The sequence below is a fragment of the Phodopus roborovskii genome, unplaced genomic scaffold (genome assembly GCF_943737965.1).
Source record: "Phodopus roborovskii unplaced genomic scaffold, PHOROB, whole genome shotgun sequence".
Taxonomy (NCBI): Eukaryota; Metazoa; Chordata; class Mammalia; order Rodentia; family Cricetidae; genus Phodopus; species Phodopus roborovskii.
The window spans coordinates 9,399,876-9,420,065 of NW_026125489.1; the positions used below are offsets into that span (position 1 = coordinate 9,399,876).

General features: G+C 43.3%; 1 non-coding gene across 1 annotated transcript; it reads right to left on the bottom strand.

The window, feature by feature from the left end:
• Positions 1–1,251: 1,251 nt before the first annotated feature.
• On the bottom strand, positions 1,252–1,355 carry LOC127215857 (U6 spliceosomal RNA). Its single transcript, XR_007833977.1, has one exon. It is a non-coding gene; the product is annotated as a U6 spliceosomal RNA (small nuclear RNA).
• Positions 1,356–20,190: the final 18,835 nt, after the last annotated feature.

Sequence of the window (20,190 nt, forward strand, 5' to 3'; positions counted from 1 at the left end):
CTGATACCTGAGGAGCCCAGAAGAGACGAATGGATCTCCTAGAATTGTAGTTAACAGTTGCAAGCTGCCGTGTGGGTGCTGGGAATGAAACCTGGATTCTCTTAAAGAGCAGCAAGTGCTCTTCGCTGCTTAGCCATTTCCCCAGCCCCCATTTCTCTTCTCCTTCTCCTTCTTCACAGAGTTTCTCTGTATTGCTTTGGAGCCTGTCTTGGAACTAGCTCTGTAGACCAGGCTGGCCTGGAACTGACAGAGATCCGCCTGCCTCTGCCTCCTGAGTGCTGGGATTAAAGGTGTAGGACACCAACGGCCGGCTCCTTCTTCTTCTGTTTTAAAAGATGACTTCTAATTTTTTTTTTTTTTAGATTTATTTTCTTTATGTGTATGAGTATTTTACTGCAATGCATGTCTGGGTATCATGTGCACCCTGGAACTGGTGTTGTGGACAGATAGGAACCATCGTGTGGGTGATGGGAATCAAACCAGGATCTTCTCTAAGAACAAGTGCTCTTAACCACCGAGCCGCATCACCAGCAGCCCCACCTCCACCCATCTCTGTTCTTAAAGAAGGTACCGTCTTAGTAGCTCTTTAGGAGCTAGGTTCATACAATGGTTTGTATTAGTGCCTTAGGTTTCTGTTGCTGTAAAGAAACACCATGACCACAGCAGCTCTTACAAGGAAAGCATGCTGGCATGTAGGCAGACATGGTTCTGAGATGTAGGCTGGTCTGGTCTTGAACCCACAGAGAACTACCTGCCCCTGCCTCCAGGTACTGGGATTAAAGGTTTATGTCACCTTGTCCTGCTGAGATTAAACAAACAAACCAACCCAAAAAAAAAAAAAAAAAATGTGGACAGACTCTCACACCAGAAATTCTGATTTAAGACTTAATTGATTTGAATGGAGCCCTAGCTACTGGAAAGTGTGTGTGTGTGTGTGTGTGTGTGTGTGTGTGTGTGTTGCTATATTTTAGATTTTCTCAGGTGACGGCACAGACATTTAATTCTATTAGTCAGGAGACTGAAGCAGGAGAATTACAAGCTTGAGGCTAGACTGGGCCAAGCAGTGAGACCAGCTGGGGTATACATACTGAGACTGTCTTTGAAAAGGATGATAGGGTTTGTCAGAGGGAGGGGGAGAGAAGGAAAAGAGAGGAATGAAAAAAAAAAAAACAAGAATGCTTACCCAAAGACAGTGGTACACGTCTTTAAACCAGCTAAAACTAGAAATGAGTATCTACTTTCTTAAAATTAAAAAATGTGGAATGCTTCATGAATTTGCATGCCAGCTTTGCACAGGGGCCATGCTAATCTCTGTATCATTCCAATTTTAGTATATGTGATGCCAAACTGAGCACAGAAATACTTGCTTTTAAGAGGCAGGATCTCACTGTGTAGCCCAGGCTAACCTTAAACTCACTGTGTAGCCCAGGCTAACCTTAAACTCACTATGTAGCCCAGGCTAACCTTAAACTCACTGTGTAGCCCAGGCTAACCTTAAACTCACTGTGTAGCCCAGGCTAACCTTATGTAGCCCAAGCTAACCTTAAACTCACTGTGTAGCCTAGGCTAACCTTATGTAGCCCAGGCTAACCTTAAACTCACTGTGTACCCAGGCTGCTGTCAGCCTCCTCTTTAGTGCTAGAATTACAGATGTGCACCCACACCCAGTTAATTTCTATTTACTTACTTGTTTATACATTTTATTTAGAGGCACGGCCTCACTTTGTTGCTCTGGTTGACCTAGACATCACTTTGTAGACGGGGCTGGCCTGGAACTCATATAGCGCTACCTGCCTCTGCCTTCCAAGTTCTGGGCCTGGATGTGTACAACACCACTCCTAACATCTATTTCTGTTTTAAATGAGGTTCCCAACTGGTATTCTGGTAGAAGTCACTTTAAATAAAGATGTTCTGGTACATTCCCATCTTCTTCCTTTACATTTATAATGTATATAATCCCATTCAGCCTATACAACTGATGAATTTGGAATTCATCAAATTTTATCTAAAGTCCAAGATGAAGTAACAATGGGATTTTTTTTTCTTAGTGTGAAAACATTACCTGTCTGTTGAGCGGTGGTAGCACATCCAGTATAAGACAGATTCTCTTGGTGTAGCCATGTCAGTAAAGGATTCGTGAGAATTGTCACCACCAAATAGGAGTTTCTGTCTTTATTTATGTCTGAAAAAACTCAATGGTGGAAATATTAACAGGAGGAAGGGTTAACTGAAGAACTTGCAGGGGTGGGTTTTAGGTGGTGTCATCGGGTTTTAGATGACGTCACCAGCTCAGTGACATGAATGGACACAAAAATCTGCTTGGACATTATGCAGAGAACAAAAAAAAAAAAGCTTTCTTTTTATATATACAGGAACTGTCTGTCCCTACAAGGACTACAATCTTCTCAGGACTAATACCAGATGGTTACACAGTGTTAAAATGATTATTTCCAAAATAACACAAAATTTGGACTACTTTGTCAAAGACTCTGGTGAATTATATATGAAGTTATTTCCTACTAATCCAACCTGATATTTGAGACTGACTATTTTACTCACTTTTGGGTTTCAGGCCAATACTGTGGTAAGCTGACAACAATCCAAATATGATTTCAATGTGGTTCCGATCATGACTTCCAGGAACCCAGAAGCAAATGCACTCTGTCATTTGATGCCCTACCCCATGGATTGGAGCAAGAGCTGCTACCTCAGTTGGGACCACTTAACTGGCAACTTAGGATCTGTTTACAAAATTAGATGTGCAAGACACTTTGCTCACCCAAATCATCTCCACAGAGAGCGTGGTTTGACCTTAACTAGCTCACAAATTGAATCTTAGTTTTTGCAGACAAAAGGTTAATCAGCATCGGCCATCAAATGTAGTGGTGTGTGAAGATGACATATTGCTTCTCTGAGACCTTAGGCAACATGATCTTTTGGCTGTCAACTTGATGGGACCTGGAACCACTTGGGAGCTAAGCCTCCAGCACACCTCTAAGGGATTATTTGGAGTCTTGGGTGTACCTTGGTGAATACGCTGATCATATTAATGGAGTTAGGAAGACCAAGACTAAAAGCGGGCGGCACCTGCCCCCTCACTTCGAAGAAAGGAAAAAGCCACTGAGTATACTCTTACATCCTTCTCCATTTCCTGGATACAAATGCAATGTGACCAAGATCCTGTGACTTCCCCACGATGATGGATATAGGACAGTGACCCAGAATAAGCCCTTCCTTCCTCAATAGCTTTTCCCTGGTGTGGGTTACCACAGCAATAGCAAAAGAAACTGAAACAGCAGGCTACCAAGTTACCAGACTTTGTTCTTTCACAACCCATCCTGTCTGGGTCACTGCAGAAAGGGAAAGAATTGTGTCTATAAAGTATCTGACAGTTTCCAAGAGAGACAAGGTATTTAACACTACTGCTTCCTGTTAAGAGCAGTTTTCCCACAGCATGGTCCCACCGCTATGTCGGCCCCAAAGAACACACAGAGATGCCATATTAAATATAAAGCCTGTTGGCCCGTTACTAGCGTTTCTTATTGGCTAGCCATTTCTATCAATCTAAGTGTTTCCACATGGTCTTCTCTTACTGGAGAGAGGGGCTGGACTCCTCTCTCAAGTACCTACATCTTGAATTTCCTACTACATCTCCCAGAATTCTCCTTGTCTCCTAGTCCCACCTATCTTGCTTCCTATTGGCCAATGGTGCTTTATTCATTAACCAATAAGAGAAACACATTTACAGACTGACAGCTCCCATCAGCTTCTTCTCTACTCCTTGTCTCAGGGACACCTGAAAATATTTCTAGAGATGAACCCATGGCAAATGCTTGACGAAGCATCACTCTATCTGAGAAATGTCCTAGCCTTGCAAAGAAAGTGCAAAGTGAAAATTCACACAGATTTGAGGACAGGTTTTGTTTGCCCCACCACGTCAAACTCTTCTCCTTCCTGTAATTACGAAGTGTGACAGCTCTCTGACACGACCTTGTTTCCTCTGCCTAGTACATTCTTAGGACAGTGGGTTGAAGATCTACGCCTGTGTCACTAAAATTCCTATGTTGGCCCCTAAGCCTCAGTGGGACGGAGTTAGATGGGGCCCCTGAGAAGTGGTTAGTTGATGAGCACAGTTGAGCGGTATTAGTGCCCTTATGAAAGGACTCCAAACGCTGCCGACTCTGTTTCCACCATCAGACCACACAGAGACAATGACAGTCTGTGAACCAGGAAGCAAGCCCCCAGCGGACGCCGAAATGAATCTTCCAGCACCTTCATCTTGGATGTTCAGGTTCCAGAACTCTAAGAATTAAATGGTTCCTGTCTAAACCACCCTGTCCATACTTGTTTGCTACAATAACCTGAACAAACACTAGGTTAGAGACGCCTTGGCAACCATTCATCACTCAGTGTTGGAAGCCACTAGATTAAATAAATTTTAAGATAACTTTAAATAGAAGATATTATGTAGCAACAACAAGAAAATCAAGATAGAAATGGCTAAAAATAAGTGTAGTAGGTGCAGAGCTAGCTACCAATTGGGCAATGAGGGAAGCAGAAGACTTATAATTGCACTTTAGACTATCCCAAACTATTTATTTTTTGCATGTGCTCACACACACACACACACACACACACACACGTTAATCTTACTGTTGTATTTTTAACTTTTCATCTCTCATATGTAGTGTATCTTAAAGATGCCTGAGGTCTGTAGGAGAAAGCAAGGTATTTTTCTAGGTGTGTTAGTTAAGGTTGGCTAGCAGCTATAATGAATTAACCCCAAAATGTCTAATGGCCCAAACACTATATTTAATTTTCACTTTCGGGCAAGACAGTTGTAGGTGGTGGTGAGGAGGGCTGGAGAAGTGGGGAGGAGGGAGAGAAGCCTATTTGTGTCAGGAGGCATGGGAGGCTGTGCCCAGTTTGAGTGGCTCCAGCCCATCCACTGTCTAACTGCGGGTGCATGAGCGATGCTAAACATGAACTAACCCCATAAACCCCAACGGCCACAAACGCTCATAATAATAACACTGACACTTAAACTCAGGACGTTTCAGCTGGTTATCCATCCAGAACGTGATTTTGGTCAGATGCCTGCCTCACTTTACCATAAAAACTAATAGAGGAAATTTCACTCGATAACTAAAGCACATGTTACCACCTAGCAACATTATAGAACAGCCATGCTGCAGGCCTTAATGGTGAATATAAAGCCAAGGATGTGTTCTCCACCCATTTTAAATGTCTGGTTCGAGGAAGTAATGCCAACACAGGACTGTTGGGGGCCTGTGTGTTTCCCTGGATTTTGTAGATGCGTCCTTTGATTTCATTCACATTGAGAGAATTTCCAACTGAGCAGTATTTCCTTCATGTCTAATAAAATTGCTTTCAGTGAGCTATGCTATGCAGGTCATTCTAGAGGTTCATACTACGGCTCGTAGCTGGGGGAAATATCTAACGCTGTACAATAGTTTCTAGGGCTCTGTTTACCACATCCCCATAATGCTCCGAGAATAAAACAGCAGATCAGAACTCTATCTTAATTTCCTATAAAATGTAAGAAACCAGAATCATTTGTCTTTGTAAGTCAAGATAATCATACTTGGCTTTCATTTCTTTCGGTAGACAATCCAGTACAGATTTGTAGCTGAGCTTAGATAATTAGGTGCTGTGTTTGCCATGATGCTGGCTTTATTTATTATTTATATTTTCTATTTGGGTGCATTTTTTATCACAAGCTTTCTCAAACCCCTATGGCAGAAGACATAATAATTACAAGGGAAAAGTGGATGAATATATAAGTGAATTACTCTTCTGAGACCTCCCAAATTATAGGCCTACTCTCAGACTGATTTAATGATTCATTCATTTGCTTCCAAACATGGATTAAGTTTCTATTATGTCTAGGCAGTTTATTATAGTCGCAACTGAAGTAACCCTTGAACCCATTATCCTTGCCTATAGCAAAAACAGAGTGCCTGAGATCTGTTGAGGTAGCAGGAGCTGATTTCAAATAGTAACATCCCCGAGATTCCATAGTAGTCACGAAGCCAAATCTCTTGATCTTTACATAAATATGGCAGGGGGTTCCTAGCCAAGAACTTCTCTACAAGTTTGAATTTGTTTTGAAACATTTGAAAAGTTCCTCCGAGATCTTGGAGAAAGTGTTAGTAAAGCTTGTCCCTTGGAATTCCTGTGCTACTCTCACAACTGACGGACCCGTTTAGCCTCTGCCAGCAGTAGTTCTCAACCTATGGGTTGCGACCCCTTTCAGGGTGGGGAGGGGTAGGGTATCCAGGTGGGGTGTGGATCGACCCTTTCACAGGGGTCGCCTAAGGCCATCTGCATGTCAGGTGTTTACAATACGAATCGTAACAGTAGCAAGATTACAGTTATGAAGTAGCAAGGAAAATAACTTCATGTGTGGGGTCCGCACAGCCATGAGGAGCTGTGTTAGAGGGTCTCAGCATTAGGAAAGCTGAGGACCGCTGCTCTGCCACCCGACACTTGGACCTCTGGTTTGTGATTGGCCGCTACCTTCACCTGCACACTCGTTCTTTGCTTCCCGGAGATGTCTTTGGCGCATGCCCGACCCTCCAACCCTGGTAGCTCTCAGCTTTTCCTCCTGCCAACTTAATGATAAATGCAAACTTCCCTAAAACTTCCACCTGTAACTTCCTCCCTCCTGTGCCGACTGCATCTATTTTTGGGTTTCTGCACTGTCTGTGTTGGCCTTTGCTAGTCTTTCCAGCAGGGGGCTCTGTATGCCTGTTGCCAGGATCGCCTCCTCCTTCCTGGGATATTTTTATCTTTCCTTCAGAGCGTTCCTTCCTCACTAGAAACACTCCTGGCCCATGCGATGACTACTCACATTACTTTGGAATCTAGATAGCAAGGAAGACGCTTGATTTGCTAATGTCAAATAAAACCCACGTACAAGCAAAGCTAGCCCACATCTTCAACACCACCCTGAAGGCAATATGCTAAATTCTCCATCATCTGTTTAAGCCTTTCATCAACACAGGCTACCTTCCCTCCCTCAACATTCCATTAAATAAATACCCCCCCTTTAAAAACTATTCCGACTGCCTATCCCAGAATCAAAGTGGATTTTACACACAGCACACTACGTACTCCCTTTTACAGAACCTGACTCCCACATCTTTTCATATCTTTAAACATCAGAATAGCTCTCACAACACGACAGACCCCTGAAGAAATGATGTTTTTATGGAAAACTGTCAAAAAGTATGTGATAGACTGATTAATTGATTGATTGATTGATTGATTTGCTAAGGGCCATGGAAACCTACTTAATTGGGGGAATATCATGTAGTTGTTTTTCACTTGTAGAAAATAATTTAACTGCCAGGCAGTGGTGGCACACGGGAGGCAGAGGCAGGCATATCTCTGTGAGTTCGAGGCCAGACTGGTCTACAATGCAAGTTTCAGGTCAGACTCCAAAGCTATACAGAGAAATCCTGTCTCAAAAAAAAAAAAAAAAAAAAAAAAAAAAAAAAAAAAAAAAAAGAAAGAAAGAAAGAAAGAAAGAAAGAAAGAAAGAAATGACTTATGACTTTAACCAAGGCAAATTTGGCTCGGGGTTGCTCAAAAGTTCAGAGCGAGGGCTTGCTTTAAGAGGCGTAGAAATAACGTATCACAGCACAAAAAAGGTTCTCACTATCTCTCACTACTCATTTGGTCTCATCCTTAGTTTCTACTCCAAGACTTTTGGATTGTTTTTAAATTCTCTCACAAAATAGCTACAATAGTTTCAATGTGTTATATTCTTGGAACATTGTCTACAATAGTTCTGTCACAGTATATTGCCCAGGGAGATGAAAGCAGTTTCTGAGGAATAGGCAAGCTTTTCCAGAAGCCCTAGGAAGCATGCCTTTGGGCCTCAGCTACAACCAAGATGCATGACCAGCCACAAATCACAGCTGACAGCTAGCAAATGAGTTTGGAGCCGAGAGTGGTTGTCCCAAAGAAAGACAACATGAGGAATGGAGTCTGGGAAATGGGAACAATGTCCATCATATTTTCCATCCCACAATCATTTATCCTATGTCCCACAACTTACTTGACCTAAACCGTTGCTTTGTAACAGTGCTGTTTTCAACGAAGGTAAACACTTTCCCTGGGTGTCCCTAGGGTTTCTATTGCTGAGAAGAGGCACCATGACTAGGGCAACTCTTATAAAGGAAAGCATTTAATTACAGGGCTCAATTCCAGAGGTTCCTGTCCATTATCATCATGGCACAGAGCATGACAGCATGCAGGCAGATGGAATGCTGCCTACATCTTCGTCAGAAGGCAACAGGAAGCCAAGTGGGCCACTGGGCAGCATCCTGAGCACAGGACACTTCAAAGCCCGCCCCTGCAGTGGCACACCTCCTCCAATAAGGCCATTCCCTGATGTGGGATATTCCTTTACGCTGTATGAAGATATGCCACTGTGATTGGTTTGATAAAAAGCCAAACATCCAATAGCTGGGCAGGACATCTGGGGCAGAGAGAATCCCAGGAAGAAGGCGGAGTCACCAGCCAGATGGAGAAGCAGCAGATAGATGGGCAATACCAAGATGAGGTAATGAAGCCTCAAGGCAGAAAGTAAATTAATAGAAATGGATTAATTTAAGTTGTAAAAACAAGCTTAAGCTAGCAGCCGAACTTTCATTATTTATAGTGTCTTGTGTGTGTGTGTGTGTGTGAGAGAGAGAGAGAGAGAGAGAGAGAGAGAGAGTTGGTGGCCCAAAGAAACATCTGTTCACAATATCCATTCCCACAAAGCCACAACTCCTAATAGTGCCACACCCTATGGGATTATGGGGCCAGTTATGTTCAGACTGCCACACTGTGCTTTTTCATCTACTGTCAAAGGCTCCGAAGCCATCCATGTGAAGACAACATCCTCTCAAAGCAGAGTCTTCAGGCCAGAATGTTAGTGATGTGGCCAACTGTTTACTAGATAACTAGATTTGTTCATCTGGAAGCAATCATTTTAAGGAATCTCTGTCTTTTAGACAAATGTGCTGAAATTTTCACAGAAGAAATTATAGGGGCTGGAGAGATGGCTCAGCAGTTAAGAGCACTGGCTGCCTTTCCAGAGGACACAGATCCAATTCCCAGCACCCACATGGAGGCTTGCAACTGTTTGTAACTCCAGTTCCAGGGGATCCGGTATCCTCTTCTGGCCTTGGAGGGCACCAAACAGCATGTGGTATGAAGGCATGCATGCAAGCAAAACACCCATGTACATGACATTTAAAAATAAATTAAATTTAAAAAAAAATGTGATGCACCAGTGGCGGGAGAGGAAGTCCTAAGAGGTAAGAGCATCAAAGAAATTAGAGGAAGCTGCTGGGTGATGCATGAGATTTTTTTGTACTAACTTATCCACTTTTGTAGACACTTGACACTTTTTACAAAACACTGCTTGAAACATCTTAAACTAAACAAATTAAGATGGCTGGGAGATGGCTGGTTTCATGTCAACTTGACACCAACTAGAGTCATCAGAGAGAAAAGAGCCTCAGCTGAGAAAAACGCCTTAGTGAGATCCAGCTGTAAGGCATTTTCTTAATTAGTAATCAATTGGGGGCGGGCCCAGCCAATTGTGGGTGGGGTCAATCTGGGCTGGTGGTTCTGGGTTCTATAAGGAGGTTGCTGAGCAACACAGGGGACTCAAGGCAATAAGCAGCTCCCCTCCATGATCTCTGCATCAGCTCCTGCCTCCAGGGTCCTACCGCGTTTGAGTTCCTGTCCTGACTTCCTTTGGTGATGAACGGAAGTGTAAGGCAAATAGACTCTTTTCTCTCCAGCTTGCTCTTTGGTCATGGTGCTTGTCACAGCGATAGAAACAGGGACCTAAAATAATACCCGGTTTATAGGAGAAAATATTTTCCTTTCTATATAAAAACTCTGGGCGAATACTCTACGGTGCCAGGGGACTAACTTCCTTCTACTTTGGCAGTTCCAGGAACCAGGTGATCACACTTTTAAAAAATGTTTTTAGATTGATTTATTTTATCTGCATGTGTGTGTGTGTACATTGTGCATGCCTGATGACCAAAGAAGTCAAAAGTATTGGATCCTCTGGAACTGGAGTTACGGATGGTTGTGAGCCATCATGTGGGTGCTGGGAACTGAACCTGGGTCCTCTGGAAAAGCAACAAGTTCTCGTTAACAACTGAAAAGATGGTTCACACTTTGATCAGAAAGAAAGGAGAGCATTTTTTTGTTGTTGTTTTGTTTTTTGAGACAGGTGTTGTAATTTAAAAAAAAAAAAAAGTAGCTCAAGAAAGATGCCATGCAACAGAGTTCAAGCGGAGAGGTTTTTTTTTAATTAAGGGATAAGGGAAGTGGGGATTGCGGCCACTGGGCACAGGAGCAGAGGGACAGAGGGAGCGGGGGAGAGGGGGAGAGGGAGAGAAGAGAGACCGAAAGAGAGAGAAAGATGGGAGGTAAGCAGGGCCCTTTTAAAAGGGAACATAGTGAATGTGCACAGGTGGTTCTCTTAGTGGCTGCAGCTGAGGACATATTCTGTCAGAACCCCAAGGGCAGGCCAGTGCAGATGCCTGAACACCCAATATGATTGGGCGGGAAAAAAAGATATCTATCATGATGCCATTAAAGCATTTTATTATAGGATATTAATTATACAGAATGTGATCAGGCGTGCACATACTTTGATCATAACAACCTCCATCACCCTCTCTCCTCTCCTTGCAATTCCCATCTTCTTCCTTTACAACCCTCTGACTTTTGTGAATCCACCCCCCATACTGCACATTGAGAGAAAACACACTCTATTTGTCTTTCTGAGTCTATTACCCTTTTGTGTGTTTTTATTTTATTTATTTGTGAGTTCTTTTTCAGATAGGGTTTCTCTGCAAGCTAACTACAAGCTTGCGATCTTCCTGTCTAAGGTGGTTTGAAAGAAAATGGCTCCCAAAGGGTGTGGTGCTGTTGGGAGGTGTGGCCTTGTTGAAGTAGGTGTGGCCTTGTTGAAAGAAGTTCTCACACACACACACACACACACACACACACACACACACTCTTCCTCCAGTAAGGCCACAGCTACTCCAACAAGAACGCACCTCCTAATCCTTTCAAATAATGCGACTCCCTAGGAGCCTATGGGGACATTTGCATTCAAACCACCACAGATTGAGTTGAGTCTCATTACTTTCCCTAAAGTGTTTGTTGATGTTGAAAAGGTATTTCTACCTATGCTAAGAGTAAAGAGTACTGTATTTTGCGTCTGGCTATCACCACAGCTCTCGGGTGCTTTCCCCAGAGAGCCATGTCCAGTCTGCCTTTTCTCCCCACACCATCTCTTCTCTGGACTCTCCCAGATGCTTCTGGATAGTTTCTCTCTCTTATCTACAGCTAAAGCCATTAATCATGGAACAGCCATCTCTGCAGTTTCTTTCTTTCTTTCTTTTTTTTTTGTTTTTTTGTTTTTTTGTTTTTGTTTGTTTTTTGTTTTTCAAGACAGGGTTTCCTTTGTAGCTTTGGAGCCCATCCTGGAACTCACTTTATAGACCAGGCTGGCCTGGAACTCACAGAGATCTGCCTGCCTCTGCCTCCCTAGTGCTGGGATCAAAGGCGTGCATCACCACCACCACCACCACCACCGGGCTCAGTAGTTTATTGTGTTCCTCACAACAACGAAACTAGTTTTCTGAAGAATAGTATTTATTACAGCTCCATATATTTTAAACTTTCTTTTCCACACATTCCTAGTGTCTAGGATAGTTGAACGATCACACTGTGTTCTTGTACACAGTTGTTCTTCTGAACAAAAACACCACCATCTCCATCAGATCAACTGTGCCTGCTTGTTAGAGCCTATCAGGAGGCCAGGTAGTAGTGGTGGTGGTGGCAGTGGCAGAGGCCCATCTACAGAGCGAGTTCGAGGACAACCAGGGCTACAGAGAAACCTTGTCTCAGACACACTCACACACACACACACACACTCACACACACACACACACACTCACACACACACTCACACACACACACACACACACGGAGGTATCTGGAATACCAGAGCTAGGGAATCGGGAGGCAGAGGAGAGCATGGTGAGAGAGTAGATAGCAAGAAGTAGAGTAAGTCAGTAGTGATGGAAAAAAACAACTTAAGACACAGAATAGTGAAAATAGCCAGGTATAATAAGGGTGCACACGTCTTTAATCCCAGCACTCTGGGAGGCAGAGGTCGGTGGATCTCTGTGAGTTCAAGCACAGCTTGGTCTACAGAGCCAGGTCCAGGATAGCCAGAGCTACCTAAAGAAAACCTGTCTGAAAAAAACAACCAACCAACGACCAACCAGCCAAGAAAATATATCGAATACAAGACAGGAGTCGTGAGGTAGCAGGACAGAGGTCCTGAAGGGGCAAAGCCTCCAATTCTCCTCAGTTTCGGGGAATGAAGGGGAGCTTATTGCCCCTAATATTTGGAGGGAGGAAGTTTCCACACCACGTGACCTAGTCTAGGTGCTAGAAGTAACAAGGCAGGAAGGCACCAGGTAAAAATTAAGTTATAATTTGCCAGGGCATGGTGGTGCACACCTTTAATCCCAGCACTCAGGAGGCAGAGGTGGCGGATCTCTGTGAGTTTGAGGCCAGCCTAGTCTACAGAGGGAGTTCTGGAACAGCCAGAGTTACACAGAGTAACCCTGTGTCAGAAAAATAAAAAAGTGTAAGTCACAAAACAAACTTTATTCCAAAGACAGAAACGTCTGGAATTATGAAAGACATGTGGACTGATGAGAAGCAGAGAAAATCAGAAAGGCAGCAGGAAGAAAATAGGGTGGTCTCTGCTCTAGGAAGGCAGGGGAAGCCAAGGTCTCCAAAGCAAGGTGACACAGGCTGGCTTTCCTAGCCAGGGGACAAATCTGCAAGCCTTACATCTTGGGTGATTTGCATCACAGTGGCTTCTCCAGTGTGGCAAATCGGCATTGGAGAGGAAATCCATTTGTGCACCCCTTTGTTCTGGAATGCTGTAATCGGATGCTTATCTGGGGTGGGGTTCTCTTGTTTGAGACTGAACTGCTCTGGAGACTAAGAATGTGACTTTGAGAATCTGAAGGTGAAAACCCAGCTGAGCCACAGGCCTGGGTGGTAAATATGTACATACTAAATGCTGGTGCAGCCAAAGTCATAAAATGTAAAAGGATAGACAGGGCTGGGCACAACCATAGTGGGAGACTTCAACACCTCATCCCAAGATCTAAGTCACTGAGTTAAAAATGAATGTCTCTCAGTTAAGCTTCAACAAAGACCGAAGGGAATTAACAGACACCCACAGCTGTGGGTCACATAGTTTCCTCAGCATCTCATGGAACTTTCTACAAAATAGAGGACAGATGGCAGTTTAGGGCATAAAACAAGTTTTGGCAAATACAAAAGAATCAAGATAATGCCTTTTTTTTTTTCTTGAGACATGTTCTCACTTTGTGGTCCTGCTGTCCTGAAAATTCCAGAGCTGACTGTCTCTGCCCCCTGAGTCCCTGAGTCCCTGAGTGCTGGATTAGTGCTGGAATTATGTATGTATGTATGTATGTATGTATGTATGTATGTATGTGCATATGTATATGTATATATACATACATATATGTATGTATGTATATATATCTATCTTATAGACAATATATACATCTTATAGACAATAGTGGAAGAAAAATAGAAGTAGCCAGAGAGTTAATAGAAACGATACAACACATGGACATTAAGTAATATACTCCTGATACCAAAAACTTTCTTTTTCTTTTCTTTTTTTAATTAATTAGCTAGTTAACTAATTAAGTTTATCTCTCTGTGTACTCCTGGCTGTCCTGGAACTCACAGTGTAGACCAGGCTGGCCTTGAACTCATAAAGATCTGCCTGACTGCCTCCCAAGTGCTGGGATTGAAGGCATGTATCACCACGGCCCAGCCAGAAAACTTTTATATTTGATAAACACTTTCAGGCTATAAAGTCAACATACAAAATGAGTAGCTTTAAAAATGTTTATTTACTAAGTGTGTGTGCGAGAGTGCTACAGTACATATATATATGTATATATACATGTGTATGTATGTATACATGTATATGTGTGTATGTGTATATATATATATATATATATATATATGTGTCAGAGAACAACTTGTGGGTTCTGGGGATCTCACTCAGATTGTCAGCTGTCATCTGGTCAGCAGCAAAATCAGTATCTATCTTATCTATCCATCTATCATCTATCTGTCTATCATCTATCTTTAATGCCAATAATGAAGACATTGAGAAAGAAATCAGGAATATAGCTTCATTTAAAATTTCCTCATAAATTGAGCAGTGGTGGCACACACCTTTAATTCCAGCACTCAGGAGGCAGAGGCAGGTGGATCTCTGTGAGTTCAAGGCCAGCCTGGTCTACACAGCAAGTTCCAGGACAGCCAGGATTGTTATACAGAGAAACCCTGTCTTGCAGGGGAGAGAGAGAGAGAGACAGAGAGACAGAGAGAGGGAGGGAAAGAAGGAAAGGAAGGAAGAAAGAAACAAAGGATTGCTACACACAAAAACAAAAATTAAAAGAAAAAGCTCTTAGGAATAAACCCAACCAAGGAGGTGAAAGACATGTGCAATGGAAAAAATTAAAACCCTGATGACAGTTGAAGAAGATGGGAAAATACCTCTGTTCCTGGACAGTAAATGAATATTGTGAAATAGTGGTATTACTAGAAGTGATCACAGATTCAAAGACATCACCATCAAATTTCCAGGGACATTCTTCATGGAACTAGAGAAAAACAACCTAAAATGTATTTGTAAACACAGAAGATCCCAAACAGCTAAAGCAATCCTTAGGGAAAGGTAATGCTGTCGGTATGGTGTGCAATGCCTTAACTGAAATTACACTACGGAACTTTTTGAGTAATGAAACTCCAAGAACTGGCATACCCATGCACACACAGACCAATGGCATAGAAGACAATATTAGAACTAAACTAGTATGGTCATCACTACCTGAATCTTATTAATTAAGTAATTAATTAACTTTCTGAGACAGGGTTTCTTTGTGTAGTCCTGGCTGTCCTGGAACTTGCTATGGAGACCAGGCTGGGCTGGCCTTGAACTCACAGAGCTCTGCCTGCCTCTACCTCCCAAGCACCGAGATTAAAGACCGCACATCCTGAATCTTTGCTTCTACATTTATTTATTTACGTATCGAGGCAGAGAAGCACATGGCGTGGCAAGGGTAGGAGACAGGACAACTTATGCGAGTCGGTTCATTACTTTCGCCACGTATCATCGGGGATGACAGTCAAACAGCGGTGGCCAGAGACGCCTTCAGTTGCTGAGTCATCTTACTAGACTGTTGGATTAATGCACAGGAAAGGTATGGGAGATGTTCAGGGTTAAACCAGGCCACATTCTAGCCCAGCAGTCAAGACCTGCAAACTTCCAGCCCAGCGAGGGTCCTCAAGAGACCCTCATAGGCTTTGTCAGCACAGCGCGAGCCAGCTGCTCCAGGAAGTTCAGGGCCTTGTCAGCGAGGAGTGGCTTGTAACCCTCCATGGTTGCTAGCTTTTTTTTTTTTTTTTTTTTTTTTTTTTTAACCACTGTCTTAGTTAGTGTTTCTGTTGCTGTGGTGAAACACCATGACCCAAAAGCAAGTAGGAGAGGAAAGAGTTTTGGCTCACACTTCCACATCACAGTTCATCACTGAAGGAAGTCAGGCAGGGCAGGAACCTGGAGGCAGGAGCTGAGGCAGAGGCCATGGAGGGTGCCGCTTACAGGCTTGCTCAGCCTGCTTTCTTAGAGAACCCGGGACCACCTGTCCAGGGATGGAACCACCCACAGTGGGCTGAGCCCTCCTCCATCAGTTAAGAAAAATGCCTTGTAGGCAGATACTATGGAGGCATCTTCTCAACTAAGGGTTCCTCCTTTCAGACACTTCTAGTTTGTGTGTCAAGTAGACATGAGACTAGGCGGGAGTCCCACCATTTTCAGGGTACTGTTTTGTTCTTCAGGCAAGGTGATCAACAAGGGCTTAGGAGAGGCACAGTACTCTGTTGTTGCTGCTGCCTCAACTGTTGGATGATTTGCAGGACCCCTGTAGAGTGGGTGACCTCAGAAATAGAAACAGATCTATTCAGCCCTCCCAGGGAGGAGCCCAATCTTGCATGCCATTTTTCAGGTCTCAGCGGAAGACACTATCATTCAGGATAGAGCTCTGCTTTTCTTGTAGACAAGCACTGAGACAGATTTCAGGTAACCACGTCCACGAACAATGCAGGCCACTCCCCAAGCGGGATGTGGAATAAAATGGAGCTCCAGCAGCAATCCCTAGCCATCCAGTTCTGACAAAGGTACCATAAGTCATACAATGGAGAAAAGACAGGATTGTCAACACATGATCATGGGAGAAAATGAATATCCACCCACAGAAGAAGCCGATTCAAAACAGATTAGAGGTCTTCATGTATGACCCGAAACAACGGAAGTACTAGAGGAAAAATGTTTCAAGACACAGTGTTTGCGAACACCTTCTAAAAAGAACTCTAGTAGTCCTGGGAATAAAAGCCACAGTGACAAATGGGTTTGGATAAAATAAAAAGGCTTTTATGCAACAAATGAAACAATGGAGTGAAGACACGGCCCACAGATTGGGAGAAAAATCTTCCTACTTCTTTAACTTACTGGGATTTAATATCATATATATATATATACATATATATATATATGTGTGTGTGTGTGTGTGTGTGTGTGTGAGTGTGTGTGTGTATATGTATGTATATATATATTCACAAAATTAAAGAGTCAGGGTGCCCGTGTAGTGTGGGTTAGTTGAAGAAAGAAGGCATTCCAAGATAAAATTTTAAGGCCTATGTGTCAGCAGGAAAGGCCAGACTCTCTGATGGACTAACCACCCCCTCAACAGCCATACAGAGGCATATTTATTGATTGTTACACAAAGTATTTCCTTATGACAAGGTTCATAATTTAATTTACATGTCTTACTAAAGAAGAGCATTACATACCTCCATGACTCCTGTCCTTTATTATGTGTCATTTGCAATACACAATAATATAAGATCAAAGTCATGGTATGGCTACAATGTCCCTTCAGCAAAACAATCCTTTCCTTTCCCACAAAGATTTTTTCCTCCCAGACTGGGTTTCTCTGTGTAGCTTTGGAGCCTGTCCTGGAACTCGTTCTGTAGACCAGGCTGGCCCCGAACTCACAGAGATCCACCTGCCTCTGCCTCCAGAGTGCTGGGATTAAATGTGTGTGCTGCCACTGCCGCTGCCGCCTCTGCCGCTGCCGCTGCCGCCTCTGCCGCTGCCGCCGCCGCCACCGCCACCACACCACCGTGCAATGCCTTTTTTAGAACAAGGCCATTTGTTGCTTTCTTCTTAGTTTTGCAGCTGGAACTAAGCAGCGGCCTGTTTTCTTGTACAGTAATTATTTGAACTGGAACTGAGGTTGCCATGGCTGCGCAGGTAAAAAAACAAGAAAAGAGAGCCTACTCTGGGCGGCGCCGTCACTAGGCTGGTGGACCTGGGCTGTATAAAAACAAGCAGGCAAACAAACTACCTAGTTGAGCATGAGGCTGAGAGCCAGTCGGTAAGTAATATTCCCCCATAGTTTCTGCTCCAAGCTCCTGAACTGAGTACCCTCAGTGACATCCCTCAGTGACAGACTATGACCCGAAAAGTGTAATACAAAAGCCCCTGGGGACTGGAGAGATGTCTGCTCTAAGAAAGGACCCAGGTTCAATTCTCAATACCCACCTGGCATAACTGTCTGTAACTCCAGGTCCAGGGGATCTGACACCCTCATACAGACATAGATGCAGGCAAAATGCCAAACAAATGATAAAAATAAACAAACATTTAAAAAAAAATTTGCAGACTGAAGAGATGGCTCAGCGTTATCGATAAGAGCATTGGCTGCTCTTCCAGAGGATCTGAGTTCAATCCCCAGCAACCACATGGTGGCTCACAACCATCTGTAGTGAGATCTGGTGCCCTCTTCTGGCACAGAGGTGCACATGCAGGCAGAGTACCATATACATAAAATAAATAAATCTTAATGATTAAAAAAAAATTGCAATGCCCATTCTTGGTTGTCAACTTGACCACATCTGGAATGAACTAAAACCCCAAAATGCCAGGGTGCACCTGTGAGGGATTTTTGCTTAATTTGAAGTGGGAATATCTACTTCTCGTTTTTTCTCTATGTAGCTCTGTAGACCAGGCTGACTTTGAACTCACAGGGATCCGCCTGCCTCTGCCTCTGGAGGAGGGCTAGGATTAAAGGCGTGTACCACCACCACCCAGTTCTGTAAATCATTCTAATAACTCCCCTTTCTATACACATAAAGAGAACATTCTGTAAGTCCTGTTATTCTAGAGAACCCTAATATCCTTCCCTTCCTAAGTGGCTTTGGTCAGTGTTTTACTACAGCAACAGAAAAGGTAACTGAAGCCGCCTTGTTGGACTTCCGCCCTCCAGAACTGGAGGGTAGTAAATCTGTGTTGTTTCAGACCCTGACATTGTTACTAAGTTGTTACAACAGTAGCAATAAGAAACTAACACAGGCAGGTGAAAAGGCAATACTGTGTAGCCTGTAACCCCAAAGTTTTGAATCTCTTTTAAAGACATTTGGACTTTCTATTCTATGTAGACTTGAGACAAAAAGTTTAGAATTTCCATCAAGAAATTATCATGAGAGCAGGGCATGGTGGCGCATGCCTTTAATCCTAGCACTTGGGAGGCACAATCAGCCAGATCTCTTGAGTTTTGAGTTCCAGTACAGCCAGGGCCACACAGAGAAACAAACAAAAATTGAGATCTTAGTATCACACAGTGGAAAGAGAGAAATGACTTGCAAAGTTGCCTTCAGACTTCCATACATGAGCCATGGCATCGACCTGTCCATACAAAATGCACAGGCACAAAATAAGCAAATAAGTAAACCTAAAAATAAGAGCTAACTAAGGTTATTACATTTTTCCTTTCTAATTTACATCAATCTTTCAAATTTTGAAAATTGTCAAGTAAAAAGGTACTCAGAAGTTACATTTGAAAAATCATCAAAACTTTTATGGGGGAGGGGGTTCAAGACAGGGTTTCTCTGTGTGGCCCTGGCTGTCCTGGAACAGAGATCTGCCTGCCTCTGCCTCCTGCTAGGATTAAGGGCATGTGCCACCAACGCCCAGCATCCTTAAAACAAAACAAAACAAAACAAAAGGAAAAAACCCAAATATTCATTTCTTTGTTGTAGGGTTGGGGGGTAGTCAGAGGCGCTGAGTAGGTAGTGGACTACTTAACAGGCGTAGGCTCTCTCTTTTATCCATGAGAGTGCTAGGGACTGAATTTATCTGGCTTTACCTGCTGAGGGACATCACCAGGCCTGGTGAGTTTTTCAATGGGAAGAAATGGGTAAGGCCTTTGGAACTAGAGAGCGGTCTCTGAATCACATACCCGTGTCAAAAGGTGTGTGTGTTCCTTTACGAGCCATGTAACCCCTACTTAAATCACTTAGTTCTCTATCTGTAAAATGGGATGTTTGGACCTAAGGACACCTTTTACAATTCTTCTTCTAGCTCAGCATTCTGAACCCAGGAGTTCCTAGATTTAAGATACTTTTACTTTGTTGTGTGAGCCCTAGAAGGAAGTTAGAAGCCTGGAAAGAAACCCTCCTGCAGGCACAAAGAGGAAAAAACCCCAAGGGCAATGGGGGAGAAAGGAGGATGCGGGAAGAAGCGAAAGGACGCTCAGCTAACTACACACAGATAAGAGATGCAAGCATGAAAGCCACAAATAACACAAGGAACGCAAATACACAAATTCGGTTAAGCAGAAATAAGACATTGCCCCGGGCATCGCATTTTGTTTTTAAATGTGCACACACAATAACTCCCACCTCTCGAAGCTTTGGAAGCTAAAAAAAAAAAAAAAAAAAAAAAGATAAAAAAGGAAAAATTAAAAACGTTAATAAAAAATAATATGTATATATTATATATAAAAAAAAAACTGCAAGCAGCAGCTCGAAACAAACGGTCGTCTCCGGGCAAGCTCGGGTTTCCCTGGCAAGCGGGCCGGCGATTTGCTGTGCCGCCGCGGCAGCCTGCAGCTCGGCCCTGCAGACAAAAGGACCTGCGAGCGAGCGAGCGAGCGAGCGCCGGGG